The sequence below is a fragment of the Saccopteryx bilineata genome, chromosome 1 (genome assembly GCF_036850765.1).
Source record: "Saccopteryx bilineata isolate mSacBil1 chromosome 1, mSacBil1_pri_phased_curated, whole genome shotgun sequence".
Taxonomy (NCBI): domain Eukaryota; kingdom Metazoa; phylum Chordata; class Mammalia; order Chiroptera; family Emballonuridae; genus Saccopteryx; species Saccopteryx bilineata.
In genome coordinates, this window is record NC_089490.1 from 72,835,180 (window position 1) to 72,849,732 (window position 14,553).

Below are 14,553 nucleotides of genomic sequence, written 5' to 3' on the forward strand. Positions count from 1 at the left end.
CTAAATTGACGTATTATGAACACAATAAATAAGGTTTTAAAGGCTGACTAACACTCAAAGCTTTTGAAACAGACCTCTCCTTTATGTATCTGTCTTTCTGGGAGTTCATGGATCAGGAAAGGACATGGAATTTTAAGACCTCTGGTTATTCTTATAATAGCCACAGCTAACCAACAGCTAGGCAACAAGGGTCAGTCAGTCACTTCTTATAGAATTATCTGTGATTAATTGTCCCTGTCACCAGCTTGAAAGTGGGGAGGCCGTTATATTGCCTGACCAAGCAGAGTTATTAAAATACTACGCTGGCATTGTGAAAGGTTAACTGCTAATGGATAAACAATTCAACTCAAACAATTTCTGTTAAATTCCTACTTTGTACAAGGCACAACAATGATAGTGTTAGAAGCTGGCTTGGACAGTGGTGGTAATGTTGATGGTGACAGTGACGGTGGTGGTGGTGGTGGTGGTGGTGTGTGTGTGTGTGTGTATGTGTGTGTGAGAGAGAGAGAGAGTGTGTCACAAAGAGAGTAACCTAGTCCCTGCTATCAAGTGTGGAAAATGTCAAAACGAAAACTCAGATAAGGGCTGTGGAAGCAAAGAGGCAGGAGACATCCATTCTAAAAGACAGAAAAGAGGTATGGATTGATTACCTAGGAGGAGCCCAGTAGTTCTAATTTCAAGGTACAAGAAATTAAATTAAACTCAGTAGAGTAGGCCAAGGGCAGAGAACAGTTTTAGAAAGAAGGGTCTTATAAATGGCCAAAGGAATATAGCTTGGACAGACTAGGGGTTAATCAGAGAGAGAGAGAGAGTGACTCATGTTATAAATATACTGGAATTTGGAACAGCTCAAGGCATTTAGTGAGACCCAACCACTTTCAGGTTCTCATCTGTAATCATCTACCAACAGATAAAATGTTTGCTCCTTCACTAGAGTAGAAGACCCATGAAGGCAGTCATCTGCCGGTTTTGTTCACTGTCCCAAAAGAGCATCTGGCACTAGTGAGCACATAAAAATATCAGCAAAAGGAATGTATGAACATCTGTGATGGATGACTAATAGAACCATAAGGGAAGGATGTGTTTAGAAGTTGTGGTAGAGGAAATGCCCCATCCTTCTTAATATCAGGTGGTAGAGTAAATCTGTGAAAGCAGACTATAAGAAATGTATAAGATATAACAAGATATTGATTAGAAATTATTTTTATTCTCCTGAAATTGGCATGTAGGACCCAAGACTGACACTAAAGTGGAACTAATTAGCCTATATTATAAAGACAGCAAAAAACAATGAGAAACAAGCACATCTTCAGAGATTACTAAGAGTTGACCATATTAGTTCTATTACAGTGAGTCAAAGGGATCGCTGAAGTCAGAAGTCCTCAGGTTAGTGGGGAGTGCTATCTGAGTTTACTTTTTTCTTCATTCTTCTTAACAGGAGAGAGGACTAATGACAAGGTAATTGGACTGCCATTACTTGGTATGACAAAGATGGCTGAGTTCCCCATGGATTAAACAGATGCCACAGAAGGTAGCTGAGCTGAAATCCAGAGAGAGAGGATACCAAAAGAGGTAGTGTGTCTATTCCTAGATATGAAATGTGGAGGGTTAGAAGTGATTGAGCTGAGTGGACCTCCCAGGTCAGGGCCCTGTGCAGTGGACGGGTGTGAATTTCCTGCAGGGCCTCCCTGCAGAGTTAGAAACCTGCTATAGAATACCTGGGACACTTTTGTCCCATGAGAGAGACAGCAGTATGATCTCCTGCCATGCTGAGGGCCTCATGGCCAGTCACTCTTGGTTAGGAAGAAGAGAGAGCCGTGAGAGGACCAAGGCCACACCTAGGTAAATAAGAGATTCTTGTTCCTTTCTCTGTGTCAACATACTGGGGGAGGGGTGAGACCCAGGGGGAGAAAAAGCCGAGCCCCTTTAGCAAAGCCAGGATGTTTCTAGAAAGAAGAAAGGAGGAACGCTAAACTGAATATGAAACTAATAATTTCAATTAGAATGAACTTCTTTTTAACCAAAAAAAAATTGAAGATGTTAGGGAATAATGAAAAAGGAGGATTTGGCAGAATATAGTTAAAGACTGTGATCTGGGGAGGGGGGAGATAATGTTTTCACTCTGTCAACACCAGACTGTCCAACAATTGGTAATGGGACTAATCCCGGTCTTTCATCACCAGGAAATCAGTGAGATTTTTAGCTAGGAGTGGATAGGTTGGTGCTACTCTTCTAATGCTTCTAGAAACCTTAAATTTCATCATCCAATTTTGCATCATCTGTTTAAGATGCTAAGGACTCATTCAATAGCATTTATTAAACCTATACCACTATGAAGTAGGTCCTGTTCTGGGCATTGGATATACAAAGGAACAAGGCTGGTGGTGGTGGTCTCAAAGCCAGAGTCTCTGCTTTGAGTCACAGATCCACAGCAAACATGCTGGTTGTTTCTTGGATAGGAGATTAGACACTATTGCATTGAGAATGCCTTCTCAATGTCTGCAAAGGTTCAAAGGTCCAGGTTTTAAAATACAAAGGCTGTTTTGCCTTATATAAACATTAGGACATTTGTATCGTTTTTAAAATTCCTTTGTGTAACTTCATAGTTTTCACCAATGACAATAGGCTAAAGTAGAATTCAGCAAGCTTTTCCTATAAAGGGTTAGTTTCAGCCTTGTGGACCATACTGTCCTTCTCACAACTATTCAACTCTGCCTATGTAACATGAAAGCAGCCAGAAACAACACATATATGGGTATGGTGGCTGTTTTCCACTAACATGTTACTTATGGGCATTGCAGTGTAAGTTTCAGCTGATTGCCATGAATTATGAAAAATTGTTCCCTTTGGATTTCTCTTTAACCATTAAAGTGTGCAAACCATTCTCTTAGCTTGCGAGCTGTAAAAAAACAGGTAGATGGGTGTATTTGGCCCACAAACCATAGTCTGCTGATCCCTGGGCTAGAGGCATAATCTTCATATGCAAATTCATTTGCAAATTTCTCCTACAAAATGCCTGCTTCTTATTAAAATCTATGAATTTCTCTTGTCCATGGATGTCTGGAGTACCCACAATGAGAGCGGATTATAACTCTCTTGGCTTTAGGTTTTACATACTGTCTGAGGTGAACATGATTTGGAACATTCTTCTCCCCTTACTCAGTTCTTCCTCTGTGGACTACCTCTCAGTATTACCTGGTTTTCACTTGGGTAAAAAGTGTTTTGTAGTTTGCTCTCTTGCCTTGATGCTCTGTGTTTCAGGCTAACATAACATTCCCTAGAACAAGTCATGTCCCTTCTCACCTCAGGGCCTTTGCTCATGCTGTTTTTTTCCAGCCTGGAATGCTTTCCCTGGAGCTGCCACTCTTTCTTCACCAGGCTAACATCTCTTGGCTCTTCAGTTAATTTAAATGTCAATTTCTCAGAAAAGCACCAGACCATAATTTTTGTAATGCTTTGATTAATGGCTGTCTCCCAAAGGGCAAGGAACCCTAGTTTTTCAGCCCACTGCTGTTTTTCAGTGCCTGGCATGGGGTAGTAGCCTGGCGGTCTGGAGGGCCAGCGCTGGGGTTAGACTGTATGTTAGAACACGGATGTCAGCATCTTCTACCTGTATACTTCTCTATGCCTCAGACTTCTCTTCTGTAAAATGGGGTAAAAAGCAAATTGACTCAATGGGTTTATTGTGAATATTAAATAAAATAATACATGTACAATGTGTGGCTTAGTGCCCAACATAGTTATTATTCAAAAAATGGTCAGCTATTTTTGTTATGACTGGCATTCAGTAAATACTTGTTGAATTAAATTACTAACAAGGTCCAGTACTATTGGGTGTTCACTATATGCCAAGAGCTGTTGAGATGCCTTTGCAATTATTATTTCATTTCATCCTGACTCTCCCTAAGAAGAGGGTCTAATATCAACCCCATTTTACTGATAAAGCTAAAGCACAAAGAGGTTTACTAAGTAACTTGCTCAAAGTCACACTGTGATTAAAGTGATGAAAACAAGTTAAGGAGATTCCCACATCATGACATAGGTTATTGGTTTCCAACAGGTTTATTGTAAATGATTTTTTATCTTTATCACCCTCTTTTCTGGCCAAAACAGAATTGTTAGCAAACAACACCATCCTACATGAAAACACTTGCTTTATATAGACAGATACTAAAAATAGATAAATTTTTTATTGATTTTAATTTATTGTGTTTACATAAATTCAAGTGTCCCACCTAATACATCCACCCCATCCCCGTCACCCCCTCAACATCCCCCATGCCCCTCTCCCCCCAAGGCCCTCCCCACTTCCTTCCAGGATTTGCTGTCCTGCTCTCTGTAATGCTGTGTTGTGTATATAATTTCACTAATCTCTTTCCCTTCTCTGATCCCATCCTCTCATCCCCTTTCCCTCTGTCCGCTTTCCCTCCGGTCCCTTTGATCCTGCCTCTGCCTTTGTTCTGTTCCTTGGTTCACACTGTTCATTGGATTCCTCAAGTGAGTGAGGTCATATGATAATTTTCTTTCTCTGCCTGGCTTATTTCACTTAACATAATAGTCTTCAGGTCCGTTTATGTTCTTGTAAAAGATAAGATTTCCTTCTCTTTCACGATTGCATAGAATTCCATTGTGTATATGTACCACAGCTTTTTAATCCACTCATCCACTGATGTACACATGGGTTGTTTCCAGATCTTGGCTATTGTAAACAGTGCTGCAATAAACATAGGGGTGCATTTCTTCTTTTGAATCAATGATTTGATATTCTTAGGATATATTCCTAAAAGTGGGATAGCTGGGTCAAAAGGCAGGTCCATTTTAATTTTTGAGGAATCTTCATACTATTTTCCACAGAGGTTGCACCAGTCTGCATTCCCACCAGCAGTGCAGGAGGTTTCCCTTTTCTTCACATCCTCACCAGCACTTATTCTGTGTTGTTTTGTTGATGAGCGCCATTCTGACTGGTGTGAAGTGGTATCTCATTGTGGTTTTAATTTGCATGTCTCTAATGATTAGTGATGTTGAACATTTTTTCATCTATATATTGGCCATCTCTATGTCCTCTTTGGAGAAGTGTCTATTCATCACTTTTGCCCATTTTTGATTGGATTTTTTATCTTCCTGGTGTTGAGTTTGACAAAGTTCATTATAAATTTTGGTTATTAACCCCTTATCAGACGTATTGTTGAATATGTTCTCCCATTGTGTGGTTTGTCTTTTTATTTTGTTCATATTGTCTTTAGCTGTGCAAAAGCTTTTTAGTTTGATATAGTCCATTTGTTTATCCTGTCTTTATTTATTCCTGTGGAGATAAATCAGCAAATATATTGCTGCAAGAGATGTCGGAGAGCTTACTGCCTATGTTTTCTTCTAAGATGATTATAGTTTCATGACTTACATTTAAGTCTTTTATCTATTTTGAGTTTATTTTTGTGAATGGTGTAAGTTGGTGGTCTAGTTTCATTTGTTTGCAAGTAGCTGTCCAATTCTCCCAACACCATTTGTTAAAGAGACTGTCTTTACTCCACTGTATGCTCTTACCTCCTTTGTCAAATATCAATTGTCCATAAAGGTGTGGGTTTATTTCTGGGTTCTCTGTTCTGTTCCATTGATCTATATGCCTGTTCTTATGCCAGTACCAGGCTGTTTTGAGTACAATGGCCTTGTAGTATAACTTGATATAAAGAAGTGTGATATCACCCACTTTATTCATCTTTTTTAAGATTGTTGAGGCTATTGTGTTCTTATTTGGTTTCATATAAATTTTTGGAATATTTGTTTTAGATCTATGAGGTATGCCATTGGTATTTTAATATGAATTGCATTGAATCTACAGATTGCTTTGGGTAATATAAACATTTTAATGATGTTTATTCTTCCTACCCATGAACATGGTATATGCTTCCACTTGTTTGTATATTCCTTGATTTCTTTTATCAATGTTTTATAATTTTTCAATTATAAGTCTTTAACCTCCTTGGTTAAATTTACTCCTAGGTACTTTATTTTCTTTGTTGCAGTAGTGAAGGGGATTATTTTCTTAATTTCTTTTTCAGACAGTTCATTGTTGGTGTATAAAAATACCACTGATTTCTGAATATTAATTTTATATCCTGCCACCTTGCCTAATTCATTTATCAGGTCCAGTAGTTTACTGACTGAGACTTTAGGGTTTTCTAAATACAATATCATATAATTTGCAAATAATGATAGTTTTACTTCTTCTTTTTCAATTTGGATGCCTTTTATTTCTTCTTCTTGTCTGATTGCTGTGGCTAGGACCTCCAGAACTATGTTGAATAGGAGTGGTGAAAGGGGGCATCCCTGCCTTGTTTCTGATCGTAAGGGTATTGCTTTTAACTTTTCTCATTGATTATGATGTTGGCTGTGGGTTTATCACAGATGGCCTTTATCATGTTGAGGTATGTTCTCTGCATTCACACTTTGCTGAGAGTTTTGATCATAAATGGGTGCTGGATTTTATCAAATGTTTTTTCTGCCTCTATTTATTTTATCATGTGATTTTTCTTCTTCCTGTTGTTTATGTGATGAATCACATTGATTGATTTGCAAATATTGTACCAGCCTTGTCTCGCCAGAATAAATTCCACTTGATTATGGTATAGGATTTTTTTCATGTGTTGCTGGATTCGGTTTGCTATATTTTGTTGAGAATTTTAGCATCTCACTTCATCAGGGATATTGGCCTATAGTTTTCTTTCTTTGTATTGTCTTTGCTCGGTCTTGAAATGAGGATTATACTTGCCTCATAAAAGGAACTTGGAAGTTTTCCTTCCTCTTGAATTTTTTGAAATAGCTTGAGAAGGATAGGAGTTAGTTCTTCTTTGAATATTTGGTAGAATTCGCCTGTGAAGCCATCTGGCCCATGGCTTTTGTTTGATGGAAGATTTTTGATAACTTTCAATCTCATTTGGTGTAATCAGTCTGTTTAGGTTTTCTGATTCTTCCAGATTGATTCTTGAAAGATTATATGTTTCAAAGAATTTGTCCATTTTACCTAAGTTTTCTAATTTTTTTTTTTTGGCATACACTTCTTCATAATATTTTCTTAAAATCTTTTGTATTTCTGCTATGTCAGTTGTTACTTCTCCACTCTCACTTCTAATTTTATTTATTTGAGTCCTCTCTCTTTTTTTCTTGGTGAGTCTGGCTAAGTGTTCATCAATCTTGTTTACCTTTTCAAAGAACCAGCACTTACTTGGTTTTATTAATCTTCTGTATTGTTTCTTATCCTCTATGTCATTTATTTCCATCTTATCTTTATTATTTCCTTCCTTCTACTTCCTCCGAGCTTTAGTTGCTGTGCTTTTTCTAGTTTTTTTAGATGTAGAGTTAGGTTGTTTATTTGGGCTTTTTCTTCCTTCTTAAAGTATGCCTGTAATGCTATGAACTTCCCTCTCAGGACTGTTTTTGCTGTGTCCCATAAATTTTGATTTGTTGTATGTTCATTTTCATTTCTTTCAAGAAAATTTTTATTTCTCCCTTGACTCATTTTTAACCTATTGTTATTTAATAATAAATAATTCATTATTTAGTTTCAACATTATAAGTGTTTGAATGTTATTCAGTTTTTCAATTGTAGTTGATTTCTAGTTTCATGCCATTGTGATCAGAGAAGATGCTTAATATAATTTTAATCTTCTTAAATTTATTGAGACTCATTTTGTGTCCTAGCATGTGGTCTATTCTAGAGAATGTACCATAAGCATGAAAAGAATGTATATTATACTGCTTTAGGGTGAAACATTCTGAAGATGCCTATTAAATCCAGATGATCTAGTGTGTCCTTCAAGGCTACTCTTTCTTTGATAATTTTCCTTCTTGAGGATCTATCCATTGATGTTAGTGAGGTACTGAAATCCCCTACTCTTATAGTATTGCTTTTGATCTCACCCTCTATGTCCATCAAAACCTGCTTTATATATTTAGGTGCTCCTATATTAGGTGAATAGATATTTAGAGTGGTTATATCTTTCTGCTGGATTGCTCTCTTTATCATTACATAGGGACCCTCTTTATCCCTTACTATAGCCTTTGTTTTAAAGTCTATTTTGTCAAATATAAATATTGCTCCCCCCAGCTTTTTTTTCATTTTCATTTGCATAAAATATTTTTTTCCATCTTTTTACTTTCAGTCTATGTGTATCTTTTGTTTTGAGGCAGGTCTCTTGTAGACAGCATATATACGGGACCTATTTTCTTATTCATGCAGCTACCCTATGTCTTTTGATTGGAGCATTTAATCCATTTACATTTAATGTTATTTTTGATATGTAGTTGTTTATTGCCATTTTATTCTTTAAAACTACATTACTCTTTTACTAGATTCCCCCCCCCCTTTGTTCTGTGTACAACAGGCTCCTTAACATTTCTTGCAGCATTGGGTTGGTTGTAATAAAGTCCTTGAGGTTTTTTTGTCTGAGAAGCTTTTTCTGTCTCTCTCACTTTTAAACGATAGCCTAGTTGGATAAAGAAGTCTTGGTTGTAGCCTCTTGTTTTGCATTACTTTGAATATTTCTTGCCATTTCCTCCTGGTCTCAAGAGTTTCTTTTGAAAAGTCAGATGTCATTCTTATGGGGCTTCTTTGTAGATGATTGACTGCTTTTCTCTTACAGGTTTTAGTATTCTTTTTTTTAATCTCTTAGCTTTAGAATATTAATAATGATGTGTCTTGTTGTAGGTCTCTTTGGATTCCTTTTTAATGGGATTCTTTGTGCTTCCTGAACTTGTGTGGCTTTTTTCTTCATTAATTTAGAGAAGTTTTCAGCTATAATTTCTTCATTCAGGTTTTGTATCACTTGTTCTTTCTCTTCTCCTTCAGGAACCTCTATGATGTGGATGTTATTTCTCTTCATGTTGTCACAGAGCTCTCTTAGAGTTTTCTTAAACATTTTGATTCTATTTTTTTTGCTGTTTTGCTTCCGTGCTTTCACTTATCTTTGATTCGATCCTCTGCTTCATCCAGCCTGCTTTTTATTACTTCTAGTGTAGTCTTAATTTCTAATATTGTGTTTGTCATTTCTGTCCAATTATTTTTTATGATTTCAATGTCCTTTTGGATGCTTGCTATCTCTTTGTTTAGGTGCTTATTATGTACATCTATTGTTGTTCTAAGATCCTTGAGCATCCTAACAATCATTATTCTAAACTCTGGATCCAGTATCATGGTTATTTCCATCTCATTCAGTTTTTTCTTTGGGGATTTCTCTTGTTGATTCATTTGGATTGCATTTCTGTCTTCCCATTTTGTCTCTGTTTAGACTATTCTTTTGTATGTGTGGTGTTGTCTGCCTCTAGGTTTCAATTGTGTTGTTTCTAGACCTTCTTGGTTGTTTGTAATCCACTGTGGGCTACTTGTCTACAGCTACTGCTCTTTTTTGCTATTTGTGTCAGCGTTTTCTATGCCTTAGTTGAGTCAGGTGTGAGGAGACCTTCCTTAAGATACCACTCGAACTAGGGTTGGTAGGTCCTGAGCTGATGATCTCTGAATCTGGCTACTGGATGTACCAGCCCTGGACCTCCCTGGCTGGAACCTGGCACTCACTAGTGGGGGTCACTACTTATGACTGGTCCTTAGGAACCTTCTTGGAGCTATAGGCAATCTAGAATTTGTGGCTGCCTCTGCTGGGCCCTGATGCCATTGTAAATATCAGCTGCACTCCTAGGCTGGCTTTCATCTACTCTTAGCCAGTGTGTGGCCTCTCTATTCCCAAGGTGTGGTCTTTCTGCAGGCTCCCCGCAGGCACATGGGATGCCCCTTTGTGTTCCACCCCCAATACAGCTGTGCAGGCTGCCTTGCCAGGCCCTGCCCCCTCCACCTCTGTGCTGGCCAAGTGCCAATTCTGCAGCTTCAGCCAGGCCCTCTTACCCTTTGGAGGGTACTCAGCAGGTTGGGGGTGCTGTGTAGCCCAGACCTTAGAACTCAAAACCTGTGTCCCTGATGTGTCCCCTGCTTTAAGCTTCTCTTTGCACTGACTGGAGTGGAAGATTCTCTGGTGGGCATGGTATTTGCTTCCCTTTGCTGGTGTTGGTTCTCCCAGGAAAAATGGCCACTTTAGGTTTGGGGAGTGACCCAGTACAAGGTTAGGGTGGTTGCCCCCCACAGTCTGTCCCTGTGCTCCCAAGACTATACTCTTCTCTCACAACTCCAGTCCTCTCAGTGCTCCCCAGTTCTGGAGCCCCAGGTAAGTGGCTGTGAATGAGGTTTTCTGCACGGTCCCTTTAACTGAGCCTGGGTCTGAGAGTTTTGTCTCTTTCTCGCAAACAGTAACCCAGCTCTTCTTTCATCTAAATGCTGTCCATATGCCTCCTCTGTTCCCTGGGGCTCCAGGCTGGAATTTCAGTCCTGGGGCTGAGGACCTACAACTCTCTGGGAAACCCTCTTCACTGTGAGAGACCCTCCAGGCCACCCCTCGCTCCTGGGAGTGGGGCAGCCCTTTCCACATCTCCACCTTTCCTACCAGTCTCAGTGTGATTTCTTTGGTGATGCTTGGTTATATATTCCTCTTAGTTTAGTCCAAAGTTGGTTTTACAATATGATTGTTCATAAGTTAAGTTGTAATCCACTTTGGTTTTGGGAGGTAGGAGTTGTAACGTCCACCTACTCCATCGTCATTTTATCTTCCTCTGAATGCAAAGACTTGGATGTGAATCAAAAATAGATAATTTTCAAAAGCACAATCAAATATTTGATAGAACCTCTTCTGTGGTCACATATAGTATTTCCCATAATTTCATAAAGTATATCATTTAGATCATGGTCATTTTGTTGTTTGCCTTTATTGCATACATGCTAGATTAGCAGATTCCTTAAAATTTCTCAGCCCTGAAGTGCATAAACATTACCACATTGATGTAAATATAAATCACTTAAAATATATCAAAGTAGTAATTCTAGGAAACATTTGAGGAAAAAATTCACAGATGTCTATATTTGGGTATGTTCTTTTCTACCTATGTAAATAAGTAACTGTCTCCTCATACTCATAAATATTTAATTCACCAATATAAATTTGGATTCTTACCTCTGAATGGAGCATACACATTGCTCACTGACTAATTTAACTTAAAAAAATCTTTAGACAAGTAATTCACTTAAAGGATTTTACCCAGAAAGCTAATATTTTTTTCCAGTTGTTTAAACAATGCACTGCACAGCATTGCACAGTATTTCCTTCTAAGCCTCAACTTTATTAAGTACAGATAGGTTCAGTAGGCTGAACAATTAGGAGCTCAGGCTCTTGAGGTATTATATTGAACTAGATTCAAACCCTTATATGACTTAGTCAAGATATTTAAACTTCTTATCTCTCACCTGTAAAATGGGATAATAACTGTATTTACCTCCTAGGACTATTGTAATCATTAAGTAAGATAATAGTTTGTGAAGCGGTTAACAGGTTAATGACTATAACTGTTAGTCCTCATTAAGAAAAATAATTTCCACCTATGTTTATTAGTGGCTCCTAAATAATACTTAGCCGATGTTTAACCTATCATTTTGAACTGAATCAAAATTCAGAAGGGAAACCTTAGAGTCAAACAACATTATCATAGTGTAATGCTGGTGGCTGAGGCCAGGCAGGTTCTCACTGGATTCAGGCAAATGGTAGAGGAACTGTGGAACCTAAAAACACCAGGCCATACCCGTTTATTGGAGGCTCACAAAGACAGGCAAGCGAATAAAACAACCAAAGGAAAAGAGCTAATAAATGAAGGAAAATCTGCTTTTTGCAGTGAAAGGCAAGGGAGTAGGGAAAATCACACCCCATGGTGGCAGGAGAGCCATCTGGGAGAATTGCTGCCCAGGGAAAGCACCGCAGGCTTACACAGATCACATATACGTGGCGCTGCCACGCACCCTCCCACCTATCAGGCAAAGTGCTTGTAGCCAGTAAACTTGCAAGCAAGCCTAACACAGCCATTTCTCTACGCTTAGCATGAGTTGCTGTTTATTCTTACCCCAACACATTCAAAGACTGATTGCATAAGACTCACTCATCCTGAAAGCTTTTGAAAATACAGGATTCTGACACTCTAAAAATTCTGAGCGAGTCAGAAGGTTCAGCATTAGGGCTATGAATTCATATTTTTAAAAGCCTTCACAGGGAGTCTGACAGACAGCCAGATTTGGGGACATGACCCCAAATGCACCTTCATGTCAGTAAAAAAACAACCCCAGTAGTTCTATTAGCCAGATGAGCCCCTAGTAGATGGAACTGGGATCCCACAAGTGCCCTGGTTTTAAAAAAAAAAAAGTCCATACGACAGCACCTGTAGCCTCAATCCAGAAATAACCTTTTCAACTCTCTAAAAGTTTGGCCAATTCAAGGAGGTCCAAAATGGCATAAAAGAAATCATAGGAAAGAATACTAGAATCTGAGAATTTTCCAAGGTATCAGCGCCCCCAAGCAGGAATCAGAAGCAACTCCTGACCAGAGTGTTGGAACAGGTGGCATGGAGTCCAAAGAAAACAAAATGCTCTCACATCCTCCCTGGATTTCTGTTCTTTTATATCTCCCTGGACAATCTAGTACAAAAGTATGTAGTCAATAAATATTCATTGACTAATTCTTGTACGCTTAGCATCAGCCTCCCATTATATCAGCCTTAACACATATCAACGATAGGATGTGAATTCAGCCAGAGAGGTTGATTGAATTAGTATGCTCCTCGCAGAATCCAATGAAAACTGAATACATTTTATTTCTCCCATCTTCGTGTCTCCTCTGTTTCCAGCCGTGAGCTTTAATCCCTTCTCGTGTGTCCTTCTGCTCTTCATTCCTGCTCTCCGGCACCTTCAGGCACTGTAGAGTCACATGCTATGAGATATAAATAAGTGAAAAACACTAATCTCTGTGGTAGCAGAGAAGCTGCTGCCACTTTTCTCCCCCTGGAAACCTGCCTTTGGTGTGACAGTATACTACAGCAGTCTGAAACATTTTCACAAAACAGTTCTGAGTGAAGCAGGGAATGATGGGGAAGTTAAGATACTGCTGTGGCCTTCTCACATCAGTTTACAGCTTGCCTAAATATTTATTCATTATCATGTCAACAGGGCTCACACATGAGCCAATAGTTCATTTCAATCCAGATCTGTATTCTCTAAAGTACTCTTCTTAGGAAAAAGTTGCTCTGTGTTTCAAACTTTTATTCCTTTATCACTGGAAAATACTTATTACTTATTTAGGGTTTTCTATAGGAAACTATAAGAAAGATGTAAATACCAAGAGCAGGCAGTGTATTTGCCTGTTTTTGCCCACCATCATATCCTTGTACTTTGCACAATAATGGCCAAGAGTAGGTACTAAAAATGTATTTTTTCAGATCAGTGAAAAAACATTTAGAAAAAAGAGTTGGAGTATTCAAGATAACAGAAAAGCCTTCAGAAAACTATTTTGGGAGAAAGAGAATCTCAACTATCCAGATGGGAAATTCTCTCCTACCTGTGCCTGCACATCCCACAGAGACAGAGACACTGAGAAGCACCGTGAGATGAAGAGGACAATATAGCTGTCAAACAAAGTACTTGTGTTTCTCTTCCCCTTCCTTGTTCATGAAAACAAAAGGTAGTACAGAAAACATATACCTGCTTCAAATAGAAGTTACTGGGATGGCTCCCTATTGTTCTAAGGATGAAGTCCTAACTTGGCATGGTATACAGAACCCCACGTGACCTAGCCCCTGCCTACCTATCTAGCTACAAAGTCATTGCCACCAATCCCTGACGAGTGTCCTATATTCCAGCCATTCTGAATTTCCTTCACATTATTTTGCTTATGGGCCTCGGCATATGCTGTATTGTCTGCCAGGAATGTTTTTCTTTTTCAGTGGCCAATTCCCTTTCATGCTTGAGGTGTCTGTTATATCATTTCCTTCAGGAAGTGTCTTCAGGCCTTTGGGTTGGGTTCTCCCTCCACCCCCCCATGTTTGCCCATTCTGGTATCTCTTATTTTGCATTGTAGTTGCAGGTGTAGTGGCTGCTGCTGGGACTGTAGGCTCCAGGAAGCAGTGACCAAGCTTATTGTTTACTGTTGTTTCTTCAGCATTGAGCACAGCCCAACACAAAGTCAATAAATATTTATTGAATGAATGAATAAAGTAAGAAGAAAAGGGAAGAAATCTGTAGGCTGAGGACACAGAAAGGGACAATGCCAGTGGAGAGATGGTGGGTACACTGGGTCAGTGTTACCTTGGTTTTCCCGGCTCCTGTAAGATTCATGCAGTGGAGTCCCATGAGATGAGGGAAGGTGAACAATGGAGAAATTTAGCCCAAAATTACATTGGGGAAGGGAAAGAAAGAAAGGAGTGATTGTTGATGAGGTTGAAAGGTATTGACACTCAAAGGCTAGTTGTAGTTAATATACTAATTACTAGCTATATATATTATGAAGTCGATCTTACTAAATAAAATCATCACTTATCATCAGACAGACTTGTCCCATATTTTAGTTTTATAACTTACAAGGATTAAGGAATGTGCCAACCAACATAATTTTAAGTAACTATTTGCTAGGAAATTCATAAAACAAA